Source organism: Moschus berezovskii, chromosome X, assembly GCF_049115385.1.
Source record: "Moschus berezovskii isolate FMDL1 chromosome X, NW_MosBer_1.0, whole genome shotgun sequence".
Classification (NCBI taxonomy): domain Eukaryota; kingdom Metazoa; phylum Chordata; class Mammalia; order Artiodactyla; family Moschidae; genus Moschus; species Moschus berezovskii.
The window spans coordinates 114,449,477-114,472,584 of NC_142488.1; the positions used below are offsets into that span (position 1 = coordinate 114,449,477).

General features: G+C 40.9%; 1 protein-coding gene across 6 annotated transcripts in view; it reads left to right on the forward strand.

Moving 5' to 3' along the window:
• Positions 1-4,977: 4,977 nt before the first annotated feature.
• STAG2 (STAG2 cohesin complex component) overlaps positions 4,978-23,108 on the forward strand; it is a 146,486-nt gene continuing 128,355 nt past the window's right edge. For 2 of the 6 annotated variants that reach the window (XM_088833814.1, XM_055393932.2), the window contains exon 1: positions 4,978-5,221. The gene's annotated coding sequence lies outside the window, so the exon portion shown is untranslated. Of the gene's footprint in view, positions 5,222-5,672; positions 5,791-5,901; positions 6,215-23,108 lie in introns of those variants that run through there. The other 4 variants (XM_088833817.1, XM_088833819.1, XM_088833816.1 and 1 more) reach the window with 3 other exon arrangements.

The window sequence follows — 23,108 nt, forward strand, 5'->3', positions numbered from 1 at the left end:
AGGCCTCCTCAGACAGCCATTTTGCTTTTTTGCATTTCTTTTCCATGGAGATGGTCTTGGTCCCTGTCTCCTGTACAATGTCACGAACCTCCGTCCAGAGTTCATCAGGCACTCTATCAGATCTAGTCCCTTAAATCTATTTCTTACTTCCACTGTATAATCATAAGGGATTTGATTTAGGTCATATCTGAATGGTCTAGTGGTTTTCCCTACTTTCTTCAATTTAAGTCTGAATTTGGCAATAAGGAGTTCATGATCTGAGCCACAGTCAGCTCCTGGTCTTGTGGTCTTGTTTTTGCTAACTGTATAGAGCTTCTCCATCTTTGGTTGCAAAGAATATAATCAATCTGATTTCGGTGTTGACCATCTGGTGATGTCCATGTGTAGAGTCTTCTCTTGTGTTGTTGGAAGAGGGTGTTTGCTATGACCACTGCATTGTCTTGGCAAAACTCCCTTAGCCTTTGCCCTGCTTCATTCCGTGCTCCAAGGCCAAATTTGCCTGTTACTCCAGGTGTTTGACTTCCTACTTTTGCATTCCAGTCGCCTATAATGAAAAGGACATCTTTTTTGGGTGTTAGTTCTGAAAGGTCTTGTAAAGCATGCCTTAGAAAGCATCACTACGAACAAAGCTAGTGGAGGTGATGGAATTCCAGTTGAGCTATTTCAAATCCTGAAAGATGATGCTGTGAAAGTGCTGCACTCAATATGCCAGCAAATTTGGAAAACTCAGCAGTGGCCACAGGACTGGAAAAGGTCAGTCTTCATTCCAATCCCAAAGAAAGGCAATGCCAAAGAATGCTCAAACTACCACACAATTGCACTCATCTCACACGCTAGTAAAGTCATGCTCAAAATTCTCCAAGCCAGGCTTCAGCAATATGTGAACCGTAAACTTCCAGATGTTCAAGCAGGTTTTAGAAAAGGCAGAGGCACCAGAGATCAAATCGCCAACATCCGCTGGATCATGGAGAAAGCAAGAGAGTTCCAGAAAAACATCTATTTCTGCTTCATTGACTATGCCAAAGTCTTTGACTGTGTGGATCACAATAAACTGTGGAAAATTCTGAAAGAGATGGGAACACCAGACCACCTGACCCGCCTCTTGAGAAACCTGTATGCAGATCAGGAAGCAACAGTTAGAACTGGACATGGAAGAACAGACTGGTTCCAAATAGGAAAAGGAGTACGTCAAGCTTCTATGTTGTCACCCTGCTTATTTAACTTATGCAGAGTACATCATGAGGAACGCTGGGGTGGAAGAAGCACAAGCTGGAATCAAGATTGCTGGGAGAAATATCAATAACCTCAGATATGCAGATGACACCACCCTTATGGCAGAAAGTGAAGAGGAACTCAAAAGCCTCTTGATGAAAGTGAAAGAGGAGAGTGAAAAGGTTGGCTTGAAGCTCAACATTCAGAACACAAAGATCACGGCATCTGGTCCCATCACTTCATGGGAAATAGATGGGGAAATAGTGGAAACAGTGTCAGACTTTATTTTTTGGGGCTCCAAAATCACTGTGGACGCTGATTGCAGCCATGAAATTAAAAGATGCTTACTCCTTGGAAGGAAAGTTATGACCAACCTAGATAGTATATTAAAAAGCAGAGACATTACTTTGCCAAAGGCTATGGTTTTCCCAGTGGTCATGTATGGATGTGAGAGTTGGACTGTGAAGAAGGCTGATCGCCTAAGAATTGATGCTTTTGAAATGTGGTGCTGTCCTGAGTGTCCCTAGGACTGCAAGGAGATCCAACCAGTCCATTCTAAAGGAGATCAATCCTGTGTGTTCATTGGAAGGACTGATGCTAAAGCTGAAACTCCAATACTTTAGCCACCTCATGCGACGAGTTGACTCACTGGAAAAGAGTCTGATGCTGGGAGGGATTGGGGGTGGGAGGAGACGGGGACGACAGAGAATGAGATGGCTGGATGGCATCACCGACTCGATGGACAGGAGTTTGAGTGAACTCCGGGAGTTGGTGATGGACAGGGAGGCCTGGCGTGCTGTGATTCATGGGGTTGCAAAGAGTCGGACACGACTGAGCGACTGAACTGAGCTGAACTGAATACATAATTTAAAATTCCTGTGAACGTAAGCTTTTTCATCTTTAAACTTTTGGATTTTAGGTCACATATATGTATGCTGTGTAAAGTAGGAGACTATCTGGAAAACCTAATTATAATCAGAAGCTTGCTCCATTTACATGGAGTCAGAACAAAAGAATTGTGATATGCTTTATCCAGACCCGTGATAAGACGGGAGGATCATCTCTGCTACAGAGCAGGGTATGCATTACTAAAGACCAAAATATTTTTACATCACATAGTGTTTTGTTCCTCACACAGTATCAAATATTCTATTAAATTTTACTTTTTCAATATTTATCAGGCACCAAATGCTTCTGCCATTACAATATTATCTCATGAAGGACATGCTACAAATAATGAAGATTAAAAGCTTATTTTACATCAGTTACATATTTCACATGATGACAGCTTCTCACTTTGTCTTCAAATTCTAAGGGTGTACTCTCTGTCTTTCAGTACCCTAGGAAATAAATTCTGCTTCTCAGGATAGGACTGGGGCCTGCAGCACTGTGATTTGCATATACTGAAGGTTTAATAAAGATATTTTCTGAACAAACTCAAGCAAAAAGAGGGGCTATGGTGACACATTCTTGAATATTGGTGTATATCTGTTATAAAATTTATTTCTGATGTTACACAGTTAATTATCAATCTTCCTCAGTGGTATTTTTTTTACAAAATGAAAGTAAGTTTACTAAACAGAAGAACTTTTCAATTTTCTTCAAAGTATAAAATTTTTAAAAGAAGTCTCAGTAGCTACATAGACAATTAGCTAAGGATGTAAATTTATAAAATAAATGAAAACCTATTTGTACCGTGTACTATAAATGTGATCTTTGGAGCAGAAAATCAGTAATTTACAGCTAATACTAAAACAGGAAATCATTTAATATCAATTGATACTAAATTGGCACAAGTGAACTAAATTAATGTAAAATGATTTGGTATAGAGCCCATTTTTTCTATTACTTTAAGTGGAATTTTGCATTAACTTATATAACTGTAAATTTTCCACTACTCCCTATTTAATGTTCTAGCTGCATCCTTCTTTAACTTGAATCTATTAAAAACTGTATAACATTCCACCAAAGATGGTCTATAAAAGAAATGGAAATTTATTTTGAATAGTATTGCACTCCACAAAGTTCTAGAGGTAAGTAAAAATGTTTCAGGTTTTCTTGTTACTCATATTTAGATGTTTAACTTTTATTGTCCAGTTGATTAAATATACCATACCTCTTTTTTAAAGTTGCAGGGGAAAAAAACCCCCAACAAAACCCAATGACCACACAGGATAGGAGAGAAACTAAGGGGTGACAGGGATGTAATTGAAGGACTGAAGACAACTATTATTTTGCATTAAGAAATGCTTTAGAAGCTGTATTCTGGTGAATCCCCCACCATTTACACGGGGTTTGCATTATTCCTCCTTTGGAAAATGTGTCTTGTTAAATACATTTTTTCCTTCTGATTGAATATTACAGGAATAGCTTAATGAAACATTAAAAAAAAAGAAACAGAAACAAAGAGCTCTTAACACTATTGTGTGAATCTGTAAGAGCAGAGAAACACTGTAACAGGTCAGTTCTCCCTGTCCCGGGAGAAGCGGCGCTGCCGCGGGGCCAGGCCCTCCCGGAGCTGACTCCCCCACCCCTACGCAGAGAGCTCGCGGCGGTCCAAGGTCCGGGACGCTGCACGCGAAACAAAAAACCAATAGAAAGGGTGAGAGAGACTTTGAGTTAACTGGGTCGGAGGAGCGATAAGGGGATCTTTTCGCATTTCAAACATCTTGAGGGGAGGGCGAGGAGGCATGATAAGAAGGAACCAAAAATTCTCAACTAAGTCTCGAGGCCGCCTCCGCCCACGCTTCCAGGAAGACGGTGGACAGCGGGGAGGCGGGGAAGACCCGGGAGGTGCCCCGACTCCTTCTGCCCGAATTTCGATTCCCCTCCAGTCCGCTCCGTCCTGGGCCTCCCCTCCGCCCAGAGAGTGCAGACTAAATTGGCGGAGCGCGGGGCCTAGCCTAGTAGCCCAGTTCCCTAAGTCTCTCAGACCCTGGAGAGAGACCGAGCACGTTTTCCGCGAGACGGTACTAGTGGTCTAAAGAAAAATAATAGTGTTTTCTTTTTTTTTTCGCTCCAGTGCCAGGTCTTCCCGGTGGAGAATCAGCTCGTTTTCTCTCCACACCCGAAGCCCAAAGCGAGCAAAACAAAACAAAAACTCAAAAAACAATCCCCCTTAAATCACTTGGGATCAGGTGCCCGAGTTTACTTCTTTGGGTGGGAAGGAGTAGGGGGGGCGGGGAAGCGAGGGCCAAGGCCCCCTGGCCGGGGCGTGTCACCGCAGGGGACCTCGAAGGGTGATGCCCGACTGGGCTGCCACCTCGGGCGGCACGGCGTGGGGAGGAGGGGGCCGGGCCACCAGTTCCCAGCAAGCCCGGTTTCCGATTTCCCACAGCGCGGGGCTCCTCCGGACATCCCCATCCTCGACCCCCCAAGAAAGAAAGAGGAAACGCGGCGCGACCGGCTGCGCGGCGGAAGCGCCGCTCAACGAATGAGTAAGTCAGGCGCGGGCACGGCACCTTGTTTACCCCGCTCGGCGGCGCGCCCCTATGGGCGCCTCGTTGAAAGGCGGCGTCGGAGACGCTGCACCCGGGAGGCAGTCGACCCCGATTGGCTGGTGATTGGGAGGAGGACGCTGGCTGGGAGGGCGGGGGGCCAGGCGCTGCAGTGGCGACTCTCTGCCGCTAGATGCCGCTCCTTCCCAACGAGAGCCCGGCGCGGGTTCGCGGCCGACAGATGGCGCCTGCGCGTTCCATTCGCCTCCAAGTCGCCGAAGAGCGAACACCCCAAACAATCCCGAAGCGCCACCAAAAAAAAAAAAAAAAAAGAGAGAGAAAAAAAAAAAAAAAACCCGCCGGATCCGACCGCCACTTTCAAAACCCCCCACCGCTCTAGAACCGCGGGAGCTTCCGTCCCTGAGTAGAATTCAAGGGTGTAAAAGAAGAGGAAGGGAAAAATATCTTGTACCAGCCCAGGGGTGAAGAAGCCCCCGGCCTGAGAAAGCAGGAAGGAGGAGTGGGGGAGGCGAACGATCTCGGTGCGGCCTCTGTGTACGCTGAGGGGGGAGGTAAGTTATAAAATGGCGGAGGCGAAGCTTCTAGAAGTTTGGAGGGGCACCCGGAGGGCGCGGGGCCCACCGTGAGGCGCGTGTGGTTGAAACAGGGCGCGAGAGAGGAGTTGGGAGGGAAAGACGCTGGGCACTCTCGCCGTTTAATTTCCTCTCTTCTTCGTGCACCCCCAGCGGGGCCCGCCGTGCAGCGGGCGGCCAAGTGAAGCCGGGCAGAGCCGCCTCGTCCCCGCGTAACCCCCGGCCCTTCTTTCTCCCCTCTTTCCCCAAGTCGCTCCCTCAGCACTGCCAGGAACTTCCAACCCCCTCCCTGTCCTCCCTACCTCCTACTCCTATAGTGGCTTTCTACCGCAGGACTCTTCTTTTCGACTACCCTGGCTGAAGGTTTTCTCGTCCTGCCCTCGCCCCGCTCTCCCTCGGGGCCTCTACGGAGACCCCCCCCCCCATGGGTGGCCCAAAATGGAGAACGCGGAGCAGCGCAAGATGGAGGCTCTGCTTCTCGGTGTAGCGTTAGATTTAGGTGCCTTTTCTCCGGCCGGCTCTTAAGCCTGGGAGAGCCCGAACTGGAGGTGGGGTGGGGTGCGAGCCGTGGCGGGGGAGGCAGGCCGGGCGGCCGCAGGCGGGCTGGGGGAAGAGCGCGGCATCGCGGCGAGGGGAAGGAAGAGAGCAAAATGGTGGTGCTGGGAACCCGGGGGGGAGGGGAGGCGAGGAGGCTCGCTTGTGTATATTTGGGCCTCGGACCGAGGGAGGCGAGGGAAAATCTACTCTGATCACACCCTTCCCTCGTGCCCCCTCCCTTCTCCCTTCCCCTCCTTCCTTCCCTCCCTCCCTCCCCTCCCTCCCTCTCTTCCTCCCTTCCTAGAGAGGGAACAACATTCATGTGACGGGCCCCTCTGCTTCTCCCCCGCCCCGTCATCTCCAGCGCGTGGTGGGGGAACTGCCGGGGAAAGCGATTGGCATCGATCTCTCCATCCCTTCCGAGGCCCGACTTCGGTCAGTTTTCTTCGGGCAACAATTTTCTCAATAGGTTGGGGTCTGGCGGTGTTGGCCCCCGCGTGCAGACCTTGCCCCGAAGGGGGCCCTGCCTGCCTGGCATGGGAGGAGGGGGGAAGGGCGGGAGTGGAAGGCTGTTTGTTGGGGGGTTTTGGCGCCACTTTTGTTTTAGTTTTAGTGCTGCTTTTCGTTCCCACCCCCACCCGCACTGTCTTTCTCAAGGCACGAACTGAACTGATCCTTGCCCCAGGTAGGCAGCTTCTGCTTTTTCCCTCCACACTTTTATTCTTGCTTGGGGTTGACTTTCTTTTTTCTTCTCTCCCGTACCCGGCGATCAGTGGACGGCGATTTTAGGACAGAAAGGGTCGGATGGGCCATGGGAGAGAGAAGGTGTGGGAAACAGCATCAAGTAGTTCCGTAAAACTTTGAGCCCCGTTCCCATTTTCTTCTGGCCTACATTCGAAACGTATTGTTGATTTCTGCCCCCTTTTTTCCCCCGTCGCGAGAAGGTCTCGTTTTCCCTTTAGTTTTTTTTTTTTTTTTTATAAACCGCTGTACTTTCGACATTTAGTTTCCGCTCCTCCTTGGTGTATATGTCATTTTATTTTTAATCCTGAACTGTAATGGGTTTTATCGTGTGATTTTTCATGCTGCAGTGTCCAGCTTTAATTTTTAGTATTGCATTAGTAGTTTCATATGGTTTGTGAGACTTTCTCCGTCGTGGCCTAAAAATGTTTTATATGTTGTTGCCTACCGCCCCCCGCTTCCCTCTCCCTCCTCCTTTCTCTTGGATGTAGTTTTTTAATTGAGGGTCATGGTATTTGATTAAATGGTTATTTACAGTTTACGTGATGTATCTATTAAAAACTTTTGATCTGTAGGGTTAGATTTAAGTAAACGAAAAGCTCGTGTTGGTTTGAGATGGTTCCTTAAAATGCGCGGGCCGTCCCCCCCCCCCGCCCCCGGGTAAAGCCTCATCTTCTCCTCGCACGGGAGTGTAAATTCCATACCCCTTTTCTCCCACGGACCGCCGTATTTCACGGCAGCCACACCCTGTATTTGTCTCTGTGGATTGGACTCATTATCAGCTTAATTTAGTGACTCTTAAACCACCATGATGGGACTTGCTTAAGCACGAAGCTTCTTTTCCTGTTTAGTCCTAGTGGTTAGTGTCGAAAGAGGAATAATCGAGGTTTCTTGATGAAACCTGGTGCGGTCCAACCTCTGCCTTTTTTCTGTTGTCTTTTTTTCCTACTCCGGGCTGTTGGCGGTGTCAGCACCGCTGCTGGGGGCGGGGGTGGAGGGGAGAAAGAGTCGGGTTACCGAAGTGCGTCATTCCTGGCTCTAGCAGGGCCTGCTCGGGAGCTGCTGGTGTTTGTTACTGTCCTCGCAGCACTTTCCTGCCAACCTTCTCTCTCTGCGTATTGGTTGGGAGCAAAAGCAGGAGGCGGTCTCCTAATTCTATCCGGAGCCTAGCGCGTTGCATTTAAGGGTATATGTGAACTTATTAAAAAAAAAATCGGCCCTGTAAAGTGTATAGATTTCTCTTTAATGAGATACAATTCAGATAGTTTAGATTTGCTTTTATATATTTTCCAACGAAAGGTGGGGTTAATTTTGAGCATTTTAAACCTCTTACGGTTAAAATGCCTGTTTTTTTTTCTACGCTGATATCAATCTATAATTAGGAATCAGAAGGGCCAGTTAAGGCATAACTGTTTAGCGATTTTTCGAGTGATTGAATTGCAGTTTTATGACACATTTTGTTAAATAGTGTGCTTTTTCTCGTTTTGAGCTAAGGTGCTACGTGAATGCAAGCTAATTGTTCATATTTAAGTTCATTTTCATCACATATTCCTATTTACCCTTTTAGATGTAATTTTAAATGTGTCTTTTGGATCTTACTGAGTTCATTAGATTCTTAAAGATGGTTATTTCCCTTTAAAAAAAATCTAAATTAAAAAAAAATATTCTAGCTACCAAGGAGTTGTATGGGGTAGCTGTACAGTTACATTGTTAAATTCTGACTTCTTGCTAGTTTTTGATACTTTTATTATCTTTCGATTTTTCTCTGTACTTAGTACAATATCTTCCTCAATTCTTTTCTGAAGATAATCGGGGGAGAGGTGGGAGGTAGAGATGAAACAAAAGTGGCCTTGAGTTGGTGGTTGTAGCTGGATGATGAGTACGGGAGAGCTCATTATACTATTATTCTTCCTACTTTCGAGTGTACTTGAATGTTTCCATAATTAGAAAATTTTGAAGAAAAAATTCAAATTATCTCTCAATTTTAGTGTAATGACTTACGTTTATATTTACATATTATTTGCATGAGAAACTTGGCATTGTGTATAAGCAGTTACACAATGTCTGACTTACAAACTCAAAAAATACTTAAATTGAACCAGTATAGAATAAACAAGATAAATGCTTATAAATTGGTTGAACTTTAAATATTTGTAACTTAGTCTGAATTTGCTCTACTTTTAGTTTGTTTTTTAATCCTTTGAAAATAGGAAAATTCCATGAGCAAATTTTGTAAATTCTGCTTGGTGTCTATTTCATTAAGTTGGAGTTCCAGTGAGTCAGTATGAAAGGGATTTACTATTAATAGGAGGGGCTTTGGCAGTTGGAATAAGTGACAGTGGAAGAGATTCGGGTGCCCTAGGGAGCATTCCTGGTAAGAAGATCGAGGTAGGAGTTGAATTCTGTTTCAGTATTTGGTGTTTAATGAATGGGTAGAGAAGAGGAGAAAAATAAATGTACTTATTAGCTATTCTTTCCCACTGTGAAATAACTATAGCTATAGCATTTTAAGGTATCACACTGGCAGTTGGGGGTGGGGTGGGATTTTTAAAAATTGATCTGAAAATGAATATTTACATATAAAATGAGTTAAAGCTCCCCTTCCCCCACTTTTCCTGGTGGCTTAGAAGGTAAAGAATCTGCCTGCAGTGCAAGACTCGGGTTCGATCCTGAGTTGGGAAGATCCCCTCGAGAAGGGAATGGCTACCCACTCCAGTGTTCTTGCCTGGAGTATTCCATGGACAGAGGAACCGGGCGGGCTACAGTCCGTGGGGTTGCAGAGAGTCGGACAGGACTGACACTTTCACTTTTCCCGCCACTTTTAACCACCTGGTGCTATAAATAGTTAAAAGTTGATGTGTAAAATATTTTAATGTTTTATGATAAGAACATCTGACTACTGCCCATCAACAGTAAAAGTGCATTGACATTAAAACCCTCAGTCTCCTTAGTGTATTTGTAAATTGCTCCTACAAAGAATTTGTAAATTATTTGAAATTAAGTACCTTATTTTCTGCAATTTTGTGTTGTTCAGTGGCAGGTTTTTTCACCCTATAAGATGTATTTTTGAATGCATGTCAAAGCATTAAAGGGAACCCAAAATAACGGATATTTAATTTTTCTATTTGGTGACGTGTGTTCCCTAATCATTATTAAAGCAAAAATTCCAACCTAGGCTGGTGACAGACATTTCATAATTGTTAATATTAGTCTGTTTGTATATTACATATTCATCATTTTATTTAGCCTTAGAAAGATGTTAAGAGAAGACATGTATATTTTGAACTCTTATTTGTATGCAAATAATTTAAATAGATGATGAGGATTGTGACTTCAGATTTATTTTATTATGGTGAGGCAAGAGCTAAACTACTAAAGCAACAAATTATGAGTTTGGCAACTTTGAAATCTAGTTAGTTTTTTTTTTTTTAAAGCCCAAGCACTCAAGATTTTAATGAAATTAAATTATACATTATTTTTTCATTGTTTTCTTTTTCAACCTTAATGAGAATCTGTGAATTAAAATGGGTGGGTTAGGGTGGGAGACAGGCTTAGGCTCAAATTATCCTTTGGGAATATAGGGTTCAGTGTGAAAATATGCCTTGGACAGTTTAGTTATGCTTAATATTCTGCATGTTTAACTGATGCCATCCGCAGTCATGTGTGCAAAGGGAGTAAACAGTGAATAGCATATTTCTGCTTTGGGTTCTTTATAATAGATGGAGGTCTTCAGTTTTTGATGCTGCAAGCTTTGAGCTTAAAATTTACATTAGATGGACACAGTGATCTGTCTATTACATATCACTGGGATAAGGTTCATATCTCTTTAATGTTGTGACATTTTTGTGTCTCACGTATTAAAAAAAAACTGGTCTTGTGTTAGTACTTTGACATTACTGTTAGATTATTCAAAGATCTGAACACAACAGTTTATTGTGGAGCTCTATCCTGTAACTGTTTTGGGAGTTGGGGAGCATAGCAAAGACAAGGGATAGTCCGGGTTATCTGTGGGTGTCAGTATATATTGAAACATTACCAATTATTAGAGAGTAAAGAAGAAGCTTTAAAGATTCAGATTATTTTAAAAATTCTTTACATGTATTTTAGTTTTGTGATTTCTGCATTTGGTACATATTTAGGACTTGTAATTTGTGGTTCAGTACTCTTCCTGTATAATAATTTTCTGTATCTCTGGCTATGATGAGTGGTGGTTATTGCATGTTCTCTTTGGCAAAGATATGTGAGAAAGCAAAATTGTCAGCTTGATTTTTTTTTCAGTCTCCTGAGTCTCCTGCTTTGCATTTAATTTAACCAAATTTTATGTTTTGTCAGTATGAGTGGTGTTGCTTGGTGGAGTCTTAATTTGTGTGTGTTAGTCACTCAGTCGTGCCCGACTCTTTGTGACCCCATGGACTGTAGCCCATTAGGTGCCTCTGTTCATGGATTTCTCCAGGGAAGAATACTGGAGTGGGTTGCCATTTCCTTTTCCAGGGGATCTTCCTGATCCATGGATTGAACACGGCTCTCCTGCATTGCAGGCAGTCTCTTTACCTACTGAGCCACTAGGGAAGCCCTTTTTGTGTATGTACATTTTAAAAAACTACATCTCTTTACCAGCTATGGTAATCTGCTACCTGAACTGTATTTTTAATATCTACTTACTATAGTTCTATCTTTGGTAATAACTAGAAGAAAACAAGTCTTTACCTATGGTTAGTCTAGTCTGAAGATTATTGAAATTGATTAAGCCCCATCCTCTCCCCTTAATCCCCACTCTCCCCCTGAGACAAGGGGATGGTGAATAATATTGATGATCTGTTTGTAATTTTAATTGGAAAATACAGGACTAGGCTGTATGAAACAAACTAGAGAGATTTCTATAAACTCTGGATAATCTAATGTACAACTCCAAGAATATAAATGTATATAAATAAAATATATATTCTTAAAATACTGTTGAGCATTGTTGGAAGGGAAAAAAGGAAGTCCTGTTTACACTTTTGCATGGATAACCTGGGATTTGTTGTAATGGGATTTGACCTATAACTTGTTGAATCCTGAGCTATTCTAAGAAACTCTTCGTTTAGTTGAAACTTGAATGACTTAAATGCCAATAACTGTACTATGTGTTTTAACATGTATTGTTTAAAACTCAGCTATCTGGCAAGATAGATGGTTGTCATTTTACAGATGGAGAAATTGAGGCTCTGGGAGAATAAATGACTTGTCACAAAATAAAAATTGACAGTCTGAATTCATACCCAAAGTAGTCTGGCCGCAAAACCTTTGTACTTTTTTGTTAAACTCAGTAGTTTCTCTTAACTTGGTTAGGTCTTGGGATATCTATCACCAGAGAGCACGTATCTTTTCAGTGTTATGAAATGAGATTTTTTAATGTATCATACAGGGTAAATGCAGGGTTTTTTTATACAGGATTTGACGAGTTGCTGCCTGATGAAGGGTCTACATTGTGTTTTATACTGAGAGGTTAATTAAATAAATCTGAACTTTAGATTTGTTTGAGTATGCTCATTATGCAGAATTTGTGGGATAATTTTTTATTATTTTAGATGAGATAATGTGTTGAATTGTATTCTTGATTTTGGGGGGGTGTCATACTATGGTAGATAGAATAGTTTCACTAATATTTGTTTCTTCTGTCATTTAGTCTCTATATAGAAAGGAGGCTAAATGAGTCTGAGAATAGTTCCCCAGTCATTCAGCATGTATATCATGTGCTTTAAAATGAGAATTTAGGTAACTCTCATAATTTACTGCTCTGATTGGTTATGTAGGGGGATGTTGTTATTTAATGTTATCTTAAAATATTTTTTTCTAAGTATTAATAACTTCTCTGTTTCTACTTTTTATTCTAGTTTCTTTCCACTTAATTAAAATTTCTTGTTCTTATTTTTTTTAATCAGGTAATAGTTAATATTGGTGCCCTGAATTACTTCATTCAGTAGTGATCAGAATCTTGGTCTCAGTTTTTTTCTTTGCTTTTCCTCTTTCTCCTTCCTGCTTTTCATAAACTATAACTGAAACTTTTCTAATCTGAAGGAATGCTAGATATTGTATATCTGGCCTAAGGTAAATTAGTGGAGATGAGGTAAAACTGAATATATTAGTGCTTTTCACAGCCATAAGTCAGATTTATATATTTTATGTTAATTATTTTCTTAATGATTGTGGGAAGTATATTTCCAGGTGATAGTCTTCTACCCAGACTCAATATTGAGTCTTTTCATCCGTTTTTTCCCCTTAAAGTCCCAAGTACCGCTGGTGTTCTACCACAGAATTATGCCCCAAGGCGTCCACTGTGTATAATGAATTAGTTTCTTCCTTTGCATCTAGGAAGATACTAGCTCTGTACTATTGGGAGATTTCAGGAAATTGTCACTCAAATCATTTTCTGAGTTCTGTGGTAAATGAGGAACGCTTATTGAGAAAGGCTCCTAGAATATTAAGGGACTTGGTTTAATGCTAAACAAGGTTTTACTTTTCATGGTTACTTTCCTGTCAGTAACCCTAATATAACCTTTACAAAATAAAATATGATAAAGTATATTTGATAAAATATGAATGCAGTTGATACTGTTGCCATCTCTGTGGGATAAATTGGTTAGTGTTGATTTTAGGCAGTTAGTGCTATTTGGTTTTAAAGAATTGAATATTGAATGTGGGACGTCAAATGCATAGTTTCATTTGTAAAAAGGAATATTGTAGGAGCTCTGTTCATTATATTATTCAAAACCTTTTATAAGAAGTCTTTGACAGTGACTAACATTAACAGTAGCTAACACTAACTGTACTCTTACTATGTGCCAGACACTGTTACAAATGCTTTATGTGTATTAGCTTATTTAGTCTTCATAACCCTCGGAGGTAGGATGACCATATGATTTACTTTCAAACCAGCATACTGTTGAGAGTGAAGAGTGAAAGGGGCAATAAATGGATGGCATGCTAGGATAATAGTATAAAGTAGGACTGTCCCAGAGTAACTAGGATGTATGATGACCCTGATTAACACCCCTGCCCTCCCCACCCCCACTTCAGAAGAGGAAACCGAAAAGGTAGGAGGCCAAATAACTTGCCCAATTACTGAGTGGTCAGAAGAGATTGGAAACCTCTCGTAGGTTTCTTTGCGCAGGAATGTGAATGTGGGCATTTAAACTGCCTTATTTTAGAGTTTATTTTTACTCTTTCGGAGGAGTTTTTAATAATTATGGGGTCCACAGTAAAAGACAGGATATAGTGTTTTTAAAAACCCAGTAGAATTTCCAGTTGGCTCTTTTCAAATGACGATGAAGACTTAAATGACTATGTGTTAATGTCGAAGAGCAACTTCGAGGTCCTCCTAAATAAAAGCAGAAAACTCCAGGATAACTACTTTTACTGTTTACATCTGTTTGTTCTTCTTAAGTTGTTTAGGAGGAAATGTGAATTGTATGGTATTTCACAGGGATTCTTAAATGGAAAATTTCTTAGAAGACAGCTGAGATACAGTTTTGTGACTAAGGAGAAGTAGTATTAGAAAAGAAAGAAAAGGGTCTAGTTTAGAGACTTGTTTGAAGTCAAACTGATTCTGTACCATATTTTGAAAATTAAGTCTTGTAGATTAATGTGTCACTTCATAAAATTAATAGTTCTCTTTTATTTTTGATAACTTTTGCAGTTGCTTTGTATTCCCAGTCTGTTTCTGTTTGTGGTACATCCCCTCCAAACATGAATAGTATAGGTGAATTCAAACCTTTGGAGAAATGATTTCAGCATAATGGCAGATTTTACTGTTTTGTAAACTAAGATTTCTTTTCCCTCTTTTTCCTCTTCTCGTGAGAGTGAGTAGTAGATCTTGAGAGGACTTTGCGTTTTATTTTCATGTTTTGCTGTTATTTTAGTATTTCATTGAGGAATTTGTGTTTTCCCCCCTAGCTAGTTCACTTTTGAAAGTTTTGTTGGTGTCACTATATAAACAACTGAGAGGTTATTAAGTAGGTCTACGAGTTTTTGCTTCCCTGGTGGCTCAGAGGGTAAAGCGTCTGCCTGCAATGTGGGAGACCCGGCTTCCAATCCCTGGGTTGGGAAAGATCTCCTGGAGAAGGCAGTGGCAACCCACTCCAGTACACTTGCCTGGAAAATCCCATGGACAGAGGAGCCTGGTGATCTACAGTCCATGGGATTGCAAAGAGTCGGACACAACTGAGCGACTTCACTTTCACTTTCATTCAGTTTTTAAGGGCTTCCCAGGTGGCACAGTGGTAAAGAATCCGCCTGCCAATGCAGGAAAAACGGAGACTCGGATTCAATCCCTGGGTCGGGAAGATCCCCTCGAGAAGGGAATGGCAACCCACTCCAGTATTCTTGCCTGGAGAATCCCATGGACAGAGGAGTCTGGCAGGCTGCAGTCCACGGGGTCGCAAAGAGTCGGACATGAGGGAAGCAACTGAGCATGCACGGATTGTTTTTAAAGTCATTTGTTTAGTTCACTAAAAGCCATCATGAAGTTGGAAGGAGGGGGACTGCATTTCTGAAAAGGGGAAGGATTTCGTGGATCTCATAGTGACTGGTAGACAAAAAGTTATTTTGTGGATGTGATTTATTACATAAAATTAATAGAGATGGTGTTTTTAAAAAGTTATTGTTGGGTTTTATAATCTGGGGCCCATGGATAAGGTAGAGGTGTGAGACCTCTGTGAAATTAATGTACAAAATGTATGTGAAGTGAAAGTCGCTCAGTCGTGTGTGACTCTTTGCAACCCCATGGACTTCTCCAGGGCAGAATACTGGAGTGGGTAGCCTTTCCCTTCTCCAGGGGATCTTCCTAACCCAGGGATTGAACCCAGGTCTCCTGCATTGCAGGCAGATTCTTTACCAGCTGAGCCACAAGGGAAGCCCAACAAAATGTATAGCTATGCATTTATTCAAGTTCACAGAAGTTTGTTTGTTGTATTAACTGGTAGGTAAAGTGCCTTCAGGGATGGGATATACAGTTGTAAACTACATAGTCTGCTCTCAGCATTGTCATTTGGGTTTTATAACTCCAAAAGGCTCAAAAATAACACTTTTTGCAAACACTGTGTACTGGAATTACTATATATTAAGGAATACTATGTTAAAACCAGTAGCGATAGTGTCCTTAATTTAAGATTAGTGACAAGTATTTAAAAATAAGGACTACTTTGAAAAGCTTTGGGGGAAAATAACAATTGAAGACTGTTGTTAGAGCACTGGAATGCTTCAGTCTTTAGTGGTTATTAATAAACTAAGTTAAAAGAGTCCATGATCATTCCCTGTAACCAGTCACTGTTATCTAAAGGTTGAGACCTTCTGATTGATAGTGTGCTTCTGTGTAAAAGAAAAAGAAGCAATCAACAATCACTCTGTTAAATGGGACTCTTGGGTGTCTTTATTTCAAGTTCTAAATGCTTGCTTTTAAATAAGAATTTAAATTTATCTATGCTTGTTTTGCTTTTTGACTTTGGATTCTTTGTTGGAGTGTTAACTTGAAATGTCTTTGTCACAGTATATGATGCTCATTAAATTCATTCTCAACATATATATGATGATGCAGGTTTGGTATATTTAAGGTAGAATTTCCATTTCAGGATTGTGATGTATGATACACTCTCTTCTTGGATTTCTAACCTTTTTGTCTTTTTAAAAGGAAGAATTTTCCCACACTCCACCAATGTATCTTTCGCCTGGTACCTAATTTGCAAACTGTACGATGATTAGAATGTTACTACAAAGAACACAGTTAATATCTTCTTACTGAAAAAGGCCTTTCTTTGTGGCTTACAGAAGTAGTATTAAAGATAGTTAGGAATATGAACCTTGGAGAATTTCCCTTCTATGTTAAAGAAGTAGAGAAAATGTAGGAAATAGTAGCTAAGCCATAATATTTTTCCTTTGGGATATGTCCCTCCCTGTTTCCACCACTCATTCAGGCCAAAAGACATTCCTTAGACTTTATTCCTGGCAGGCGAATTGAGGAAGTGATGGTAGCTATGGCTGGCAGGGAAGCAGAAACTTGAAGGTATGTTTTTCAAAAGCAAATTTGTCAATGACAAATGGATTTTTCCAGCTTGAATATATGTACTTTCTGGAGTTTTGATTACATGTGTCACTGGATAAAGTGCTACTATTCATTGAGGAATATTCAGTAGTTGCATTCATATTTGGATGTTCTAAATATACTTAAATTTCAGAGGGGTTATGTGGACAATACAGGATTGTATTAGAAAAGATCGTTTAGTGGGGAAATAGTTTGTAAATCTTTGAAGTTAGACTGGAACAGTTATCCAGGTTGCTGCAGAAAAGTAGCAAACGTCACACGAGAGATAATTATTGTGTGTATAAATATGTAGTGCTTATATGTACAATATTGGTGGATATCCAAATTTATTTCCGTTTCCTTATTTAGCTATGCCGGGTCTTCATTGTGGCATGTGGGATCTTTTAAGTTGTGGCTTGTGAACTTTAGGTTGCAGCATATGGGATCTAGTTCCTTGACCAGAGATTGAACCTGGGCCCCTGCATTGGGAGTGCACAGTCTTAGCCATTGGACCACCAGGGATGTTCTCCAGTTTTTTTCTTATAAGTAGTTTACTTTTTTCAGACAAGGAATTATGTTTTTATGTGATTTTGAATTGTCCCATTGTGTAATACGTATACAGATTCTCAAATGGTAATTAAAACGTCGGGTTTTCTAGAAATGTAACCTTGCATTGAAATCACATTATTAATATCTCATTTTAAAAAGTTCTCATGTTGAAAGAGTAGTAGTCAGTTAGTCTCCTCTAGTTGGCTTTGCATTAATAATAAACTTTATATAAATCTATAGGATATCATTTATAGGATCTACTACATGGCACGGCTTCCTAACATTTTATTTATTAAAAAAACATGTGTGAGGTAGTTGGTGGTATTTTAATTTATTGAGGTTCAAAATTGTTAAGTGACCTCCCCAAGTTCACTCAGCTCATTCGTGAGTGGCAGTGCCTGATTTTAAATTCAGTTTTGCCTATTTCTAGCACACTTCTTTCGGAGAAGGCAATGGCAAGCCACTCCAGTACTCTTGCCTAGAAAATCCCATGGATGGAGGAGCCTGGTAGGCTGCAGTCTGTGGGGTCGCTAAGGGTCGGACACGACTGAGCAACTTCACTTTCACTTTTCACTTTCACACATTGGAGAAGGAAATGGCAACCCACTCCAGTGTTCTTGCCTGGAGAATCCCAGGGACGGGGGAGCCTGGTGGGCTTCTGTCTGTGGGGTCACACAGAGTCGGACACAACTGAAGTGACTTAGCAGCAGTAGCAGCAGCAGCACACTTCTTTACATGGTGACACACTGCCTCCCAGTGGGATGATTTATGGGCTTGTGCAGTGATAACTTTTCGGGGGGGGGGAGGTGAGGAAGGGGCAGGAATCTTAAATTGATGAGACTGAGGAAGTTAAACTCGAAGTAGTCAGAAAATGTTCGGAAATTAGGTAGAAGCCTTATTTTCTACCAACAGCTGATAGGGAATAAATTACTTTCAATTTGAAGTTGTATGTGATGTGTTTCATATTTTATAATCATCAACACCTGAAAGAGTGTTGAGTGGGGGAGGATGATAAATTTTGTTATATTTAATTTGTTGTAATCCTCAGTAAAGTGACATCTGATTAAGAAATTAAACTTCCTGTTAAAATAAACTGAAACAAAATGTTATTCAAAGCATCATTGGCATATGCCTCACAGTAGTGTTCCTACTAAAGGACTGGTAAATTTTTCTAAATCCAAGTAACATCATGATGCTATTTTTGTGTTCTTCTCTCTTTTTCTTCTGTTTTTCATTTTCCTCCAGTACTTCGTTTTTGTTATTTTTCTATCTCCAGTATCTTTATAGTTTCTAAAATTCTCCATTGAAAGTAAAGCTGTTTCGATGATTTCTTTTTTGCTTTCATGCTACTACTACTAATACAATGTAACTCTATATGCTAGGCAGTGAAATAAAAGTGATTTAAAAAATAGACCCATTTTATTCTCCCAACAACTCTATGAGGTAGGTACTATTACTGTATCCTGTTAACAGGTGAGAAAACATGTGCAGAACAAAAAGGTAAAATTGCCCAAGGACACATACCTAGGAAAGTGGTAGAGACTTGATGTGATACCCAGGCGAACTGATTAGAGTCCCATGTTCTAGCTCTATAGTACCATGCTGCTGACTCTTGACATTAATGTGAATTGTTTCCTCATCTTGGCAGTGTATTTATTTTAAGCCCTCTCTTTAATTGTGAAGTGTGTTTGTTCATCCTAATAGGAATTTTAGAGGTCAGCAGAGGATTGGACAAATTTCTGATCCTCAGGTTTCCTGGCTATAAAGTGAGTAATCCTCTCTGCCATATTCTATTATAGGGATTAGATCATAGTACTTTTCTGAGTGCCAGACAATAGGCTAAGGGTTTTGCTGCCATGATAGGCCCCCAAATAATTGTAATGTTTTCAGTTACTGAGTACATTCTGTATGTCATATACTTGATGTAGTACTTTTACATTTTAATCTTGTATAGGGGATATTGTACTCACTTTACAGAAAACTGAGGCCTAAAGAAATTGAATAATTTCCCCAAGTATACTTTAGGGCCTTTGTATTTGGTTGCTGGTTCCTCTGTCTTGTGTGGTTGCTCATTTCTTCAGGACATTTTCCTCAAGTAATTAGTCTTTCAGTGAAATATTCCTTGGCTGTAGTGTGTAAAATATCTTTTGCCCCCAGCACTCCCTTTCTCCTTACTCTGTTGTATTTCTCTGCTGTATTACAATTTCTCTGTTGTATTACTCGGTTGTATTTCTTCATTATCAAGCATAGTTTTATGTGGATTGTGTCTTTCTCCACCTTACCATGTAAACTAAGTGAAGGCAGAGATATTTGTTTTGTTCATTACCTTAATTCCAGCACCTGGAAGAGTGCTTGGGACATAATAGGTTGTATGATATTTGTTGAGTGGATGCACTGTGTGTTATCTTGAGACTCACTAGACTTATTTGCAAGCTGACCCAGAATTAGACTGATTTAATCTTAATAGGCAAGATAGGCATTTCCTGGAACAGAGAAGTGATAAGGATTGTGCTTGGACCTGTTTCTGGGTGGGAATGGGAAGGCAGTTGTGTCTCATGTTGTAATTTTTAGAAGTCTGTTCTCATGAATTGCCTTGAATTCCTGGAGGAGTATATGCCCTGGGGTCAGCTTCTAGGTTCTCTGAAGCCTTTTTATCTCTTAATAGAGGTCTACTTTCCAGCTTCTGACTGTCTTAACTTTTAACCCCCCATTTTGCCTAATGATTTGTTCATTGACCATTTATAGTGTATTTGTGATGTGCACAGTATGGAGCTAGATAAGTTGGCTTCATACAGGAGAATGAATCCTAGCTTTGCCATAATATGTACATACATATGTATGTGTGTAGGGTTAAAAAAAAGAAAACAAAACTGCCATGGATTGAAACTTTAAATTATTGTTTTAGTTAATATTTTCATAGCAACTTGACATCATTATTTTGTAATATCTTGGAATTCATACTTCTTTCTTTCTACTTCTTATAAAATTTATTGTAATAATTATGTACTTAGAACATGGTAGTGGTAATGCTGTACTATGCTCTTGCATTTGAATGATAGTTAATTTTTGAGAGAAACAAAATTGTATTTTTAGATACTTCCACCTTAAGCTGATATTAGTGCAACCAGAGGTCAGGAGATATGAGCAAGAGGTAGACCTTAGGGATCCCTGTGCATAGTGTCTTTAGTGGGGAGAAGTTACAAATAAAGAGGAGCAGAAGGCCAAGAGTGAAAACCTTATTAATTGGGCAAGAGGACCACCGACATAGGAGAAAATCTAGGAAAATGTACCATAAAATCTATAAGCATCTCAAATTTGAAAAGAATCCAGATGGTATGTTCTCCCAGGTGGGAGATGCTTTAAAATTGTATACAGTATTAAAAGTTGTTTCAATTATGTAAAGTTGAAATTATCTTTAAAGCTGGTATTTGTTCTTGTTCAATCACTAAGTCATGTCCAACTCTTTGCGACCCTTTGGACTTCAGCATACCAAGCTTCCCTGTCCTTCACTATCTCCCAGAGTTTGCTCAAACTTACATCCACTGAGTTGTTGATGCCATCCAACCATCTCATCCTCTGTCGCCCCTTCTGCTCCTGCCCTCAATGTTTCCCAGCATCAGGGTCTTTTCAGATGAGTCAGTTCTTCGCATCAGGTGGCCAAAGTATTGGAGTTTCAGCTTCAACATCATTCCTTCCAATGAACACCCAGGACTGATCTCCTTTAGGATGAATTGGTTGGATCTCCTTGCAGTCCACAGGACTCTCAAGAGTCTTCTCCAACACCACAGATCAGAAGCATGAATTTGGCGCTCAGCTTTCTTTACAGTCCAACTCTCACATCCATACATGACTGCTGGAAAAACCATAGCCTTGACTACATGGACCTTTGTTGACAAAGTAATGTCTCTGCTTTTTAATATGCTGTCTAGGTTGGTCATAACTTTCCTTCCAAGGAGGAAGCGTTTTTTAATTTCATGGCTGCAATCAACATCTGCAGTGATTTTGGAGCCCTCCAAAATAGTCAGCCACTGTTTCCCCATCTGTTTGCCATGAAGTGATGGGACCAGATGCCATGATCTTAGATTTCTGAATGTTGAGCTTTAAGCCAACTTTTCAGTCCCTTTCACGTTCATCAAGAGGCTCTTTAGTTCTTCTTCACTTTTTGCTATAAGGGTGGTATCATCTGCATATCTGAGGTTATTGATACTTCTCCCGGCAGGCTTGATTCCAGTTTGTACTTCATCCAGCCCAACATTTTTCATGATGTACTCTGCATATAAGTTAAATAAGCAGGGTGACAATATACAGCCTTGATGTAGTCCTTTTCCTTTTTGGAACCAGTCTGTTGTTCCATGTCCAGTTCTAACTGTTGCTTCCTGACCTGCATACAGGTTTCTTAAGAGGCAGGTCAGGTGGTCTGGTATTCCCATCTCTTGAAGAATTTTCCACAGTTTGCTGTGATCCACATAAAGGCTTTGTCATAGTCAGTAAAGCAGAAATAGATGTTTTCTTGGAACTCTCTTGCTTTTTCGATGATCCGGCGGATACTGGCAATTTGATCTCTGGTTCCTCTGCCTTTTCTAAAACCAGCTTGAACATATGGAATTCTTGGTTCACGTATTGCTGAAGCCTGGCTTGGAGAATTTTGAGCATCACTTTACTAGCGTGTGAAATGAGTGCAATTGTGTGGTAGTTTGAGCATTCTTTGGCATTGCCTTTCTTTGGGATTGGAATGAAGACTGACCTTTTCCAGTCCTGTGGCCACTGCTGAGTTTTCCAAATTTGCTGGTATATTGAGTGCAGCACTTTCACGGCATCATCTTTCAGGATTTGAAATAGCTCCACTGGAATTCCATCACTTCCACTAGCTTTGTTCGTAGTGATGCTTTCTAAGGCCCACTTGACTTCACATTCCAGGATGTCTGGCTCTAGGTCAGTGATCACACCATCGTGATTATCTTGGTCGTGAAGATCTTTTTTGTACAGTTCTTCTGTGTAGTCTTGCCACCTCTGCTTCTGTTAGGTCCCTACCATTTCTGTCCTTTATCGAACCCATCTTTCCATGAAGTGTTCCCTAGGTATCTCTAATTTTCTTGAAGAGATCTCTAGTCTTTCCCATTCTGTTGTTTTCCTCTATTTCTTTGCATTGATTGCCGAGGAAGGCTTTCTTATCTCTCCTTGCCATTCTTTGGAACTCTGCATTCAGATGCTTATATCTTTCCTTTTCTCCTTTGCCTGTGGCTTCTCTTCTTTTCTCAGCTATTTGTAAGGCCTCCTCAGACAGCCATTTTGCTTTTTTGCATTTCTTTTCCATGGGGATGGTCTTGGTCCCTGTCTCCTTCCTGTACAATGTCATGAACCTCCGTCCATAGTTCATCAGGCACTCTTATCAGGTCTAGTCCCTTAAATTTCTCACTTCCACTGTATAATTGTAAGGGATTTTATTTAGGTCGTACCTGAATGGTCTAGTGGTTTTCCCCACTTCCTTCAATTTAAGTTTGAATTTGGCAATAAGGAATTTATGATCTGAGGTACAGTCAGCCCCCTGTCTTGTTTTTGCTGATTGTATAGTGCTTCTCCATCTTTTTCTGCAAAGAATATAATCAGTGTGATTTCGGTGTTGACCATCTGGTGATGTCCATGTATAGAGTCTTCTTTTGTGTTGTTTGAAGAGGGTGTTTGCTATGACCAGTGTGTTCTCTTGGCAGAACTCTGTTAGCCTTTGCCCTGCTTCATCCATGCTCCAAGGCCAAACTTACCGGTTAACTCCAGGTGTTTATGGACTTCCTGCTTCTGCATTCCAGTCCCCTATAATGAAAAAGACATCTTTTTTGGGTGTTAGTTCTAGAAGATCTTGTAGGTCTTCATAGAACCATTCAAATTCAGCTTCTTCAGCGTTACTGGTCGGGGCATAGACTTGGATCACTGTGATATTGAATGCTTTGCCTTGGAAACGAACAGAGATCATTCTGTCATTTTTGA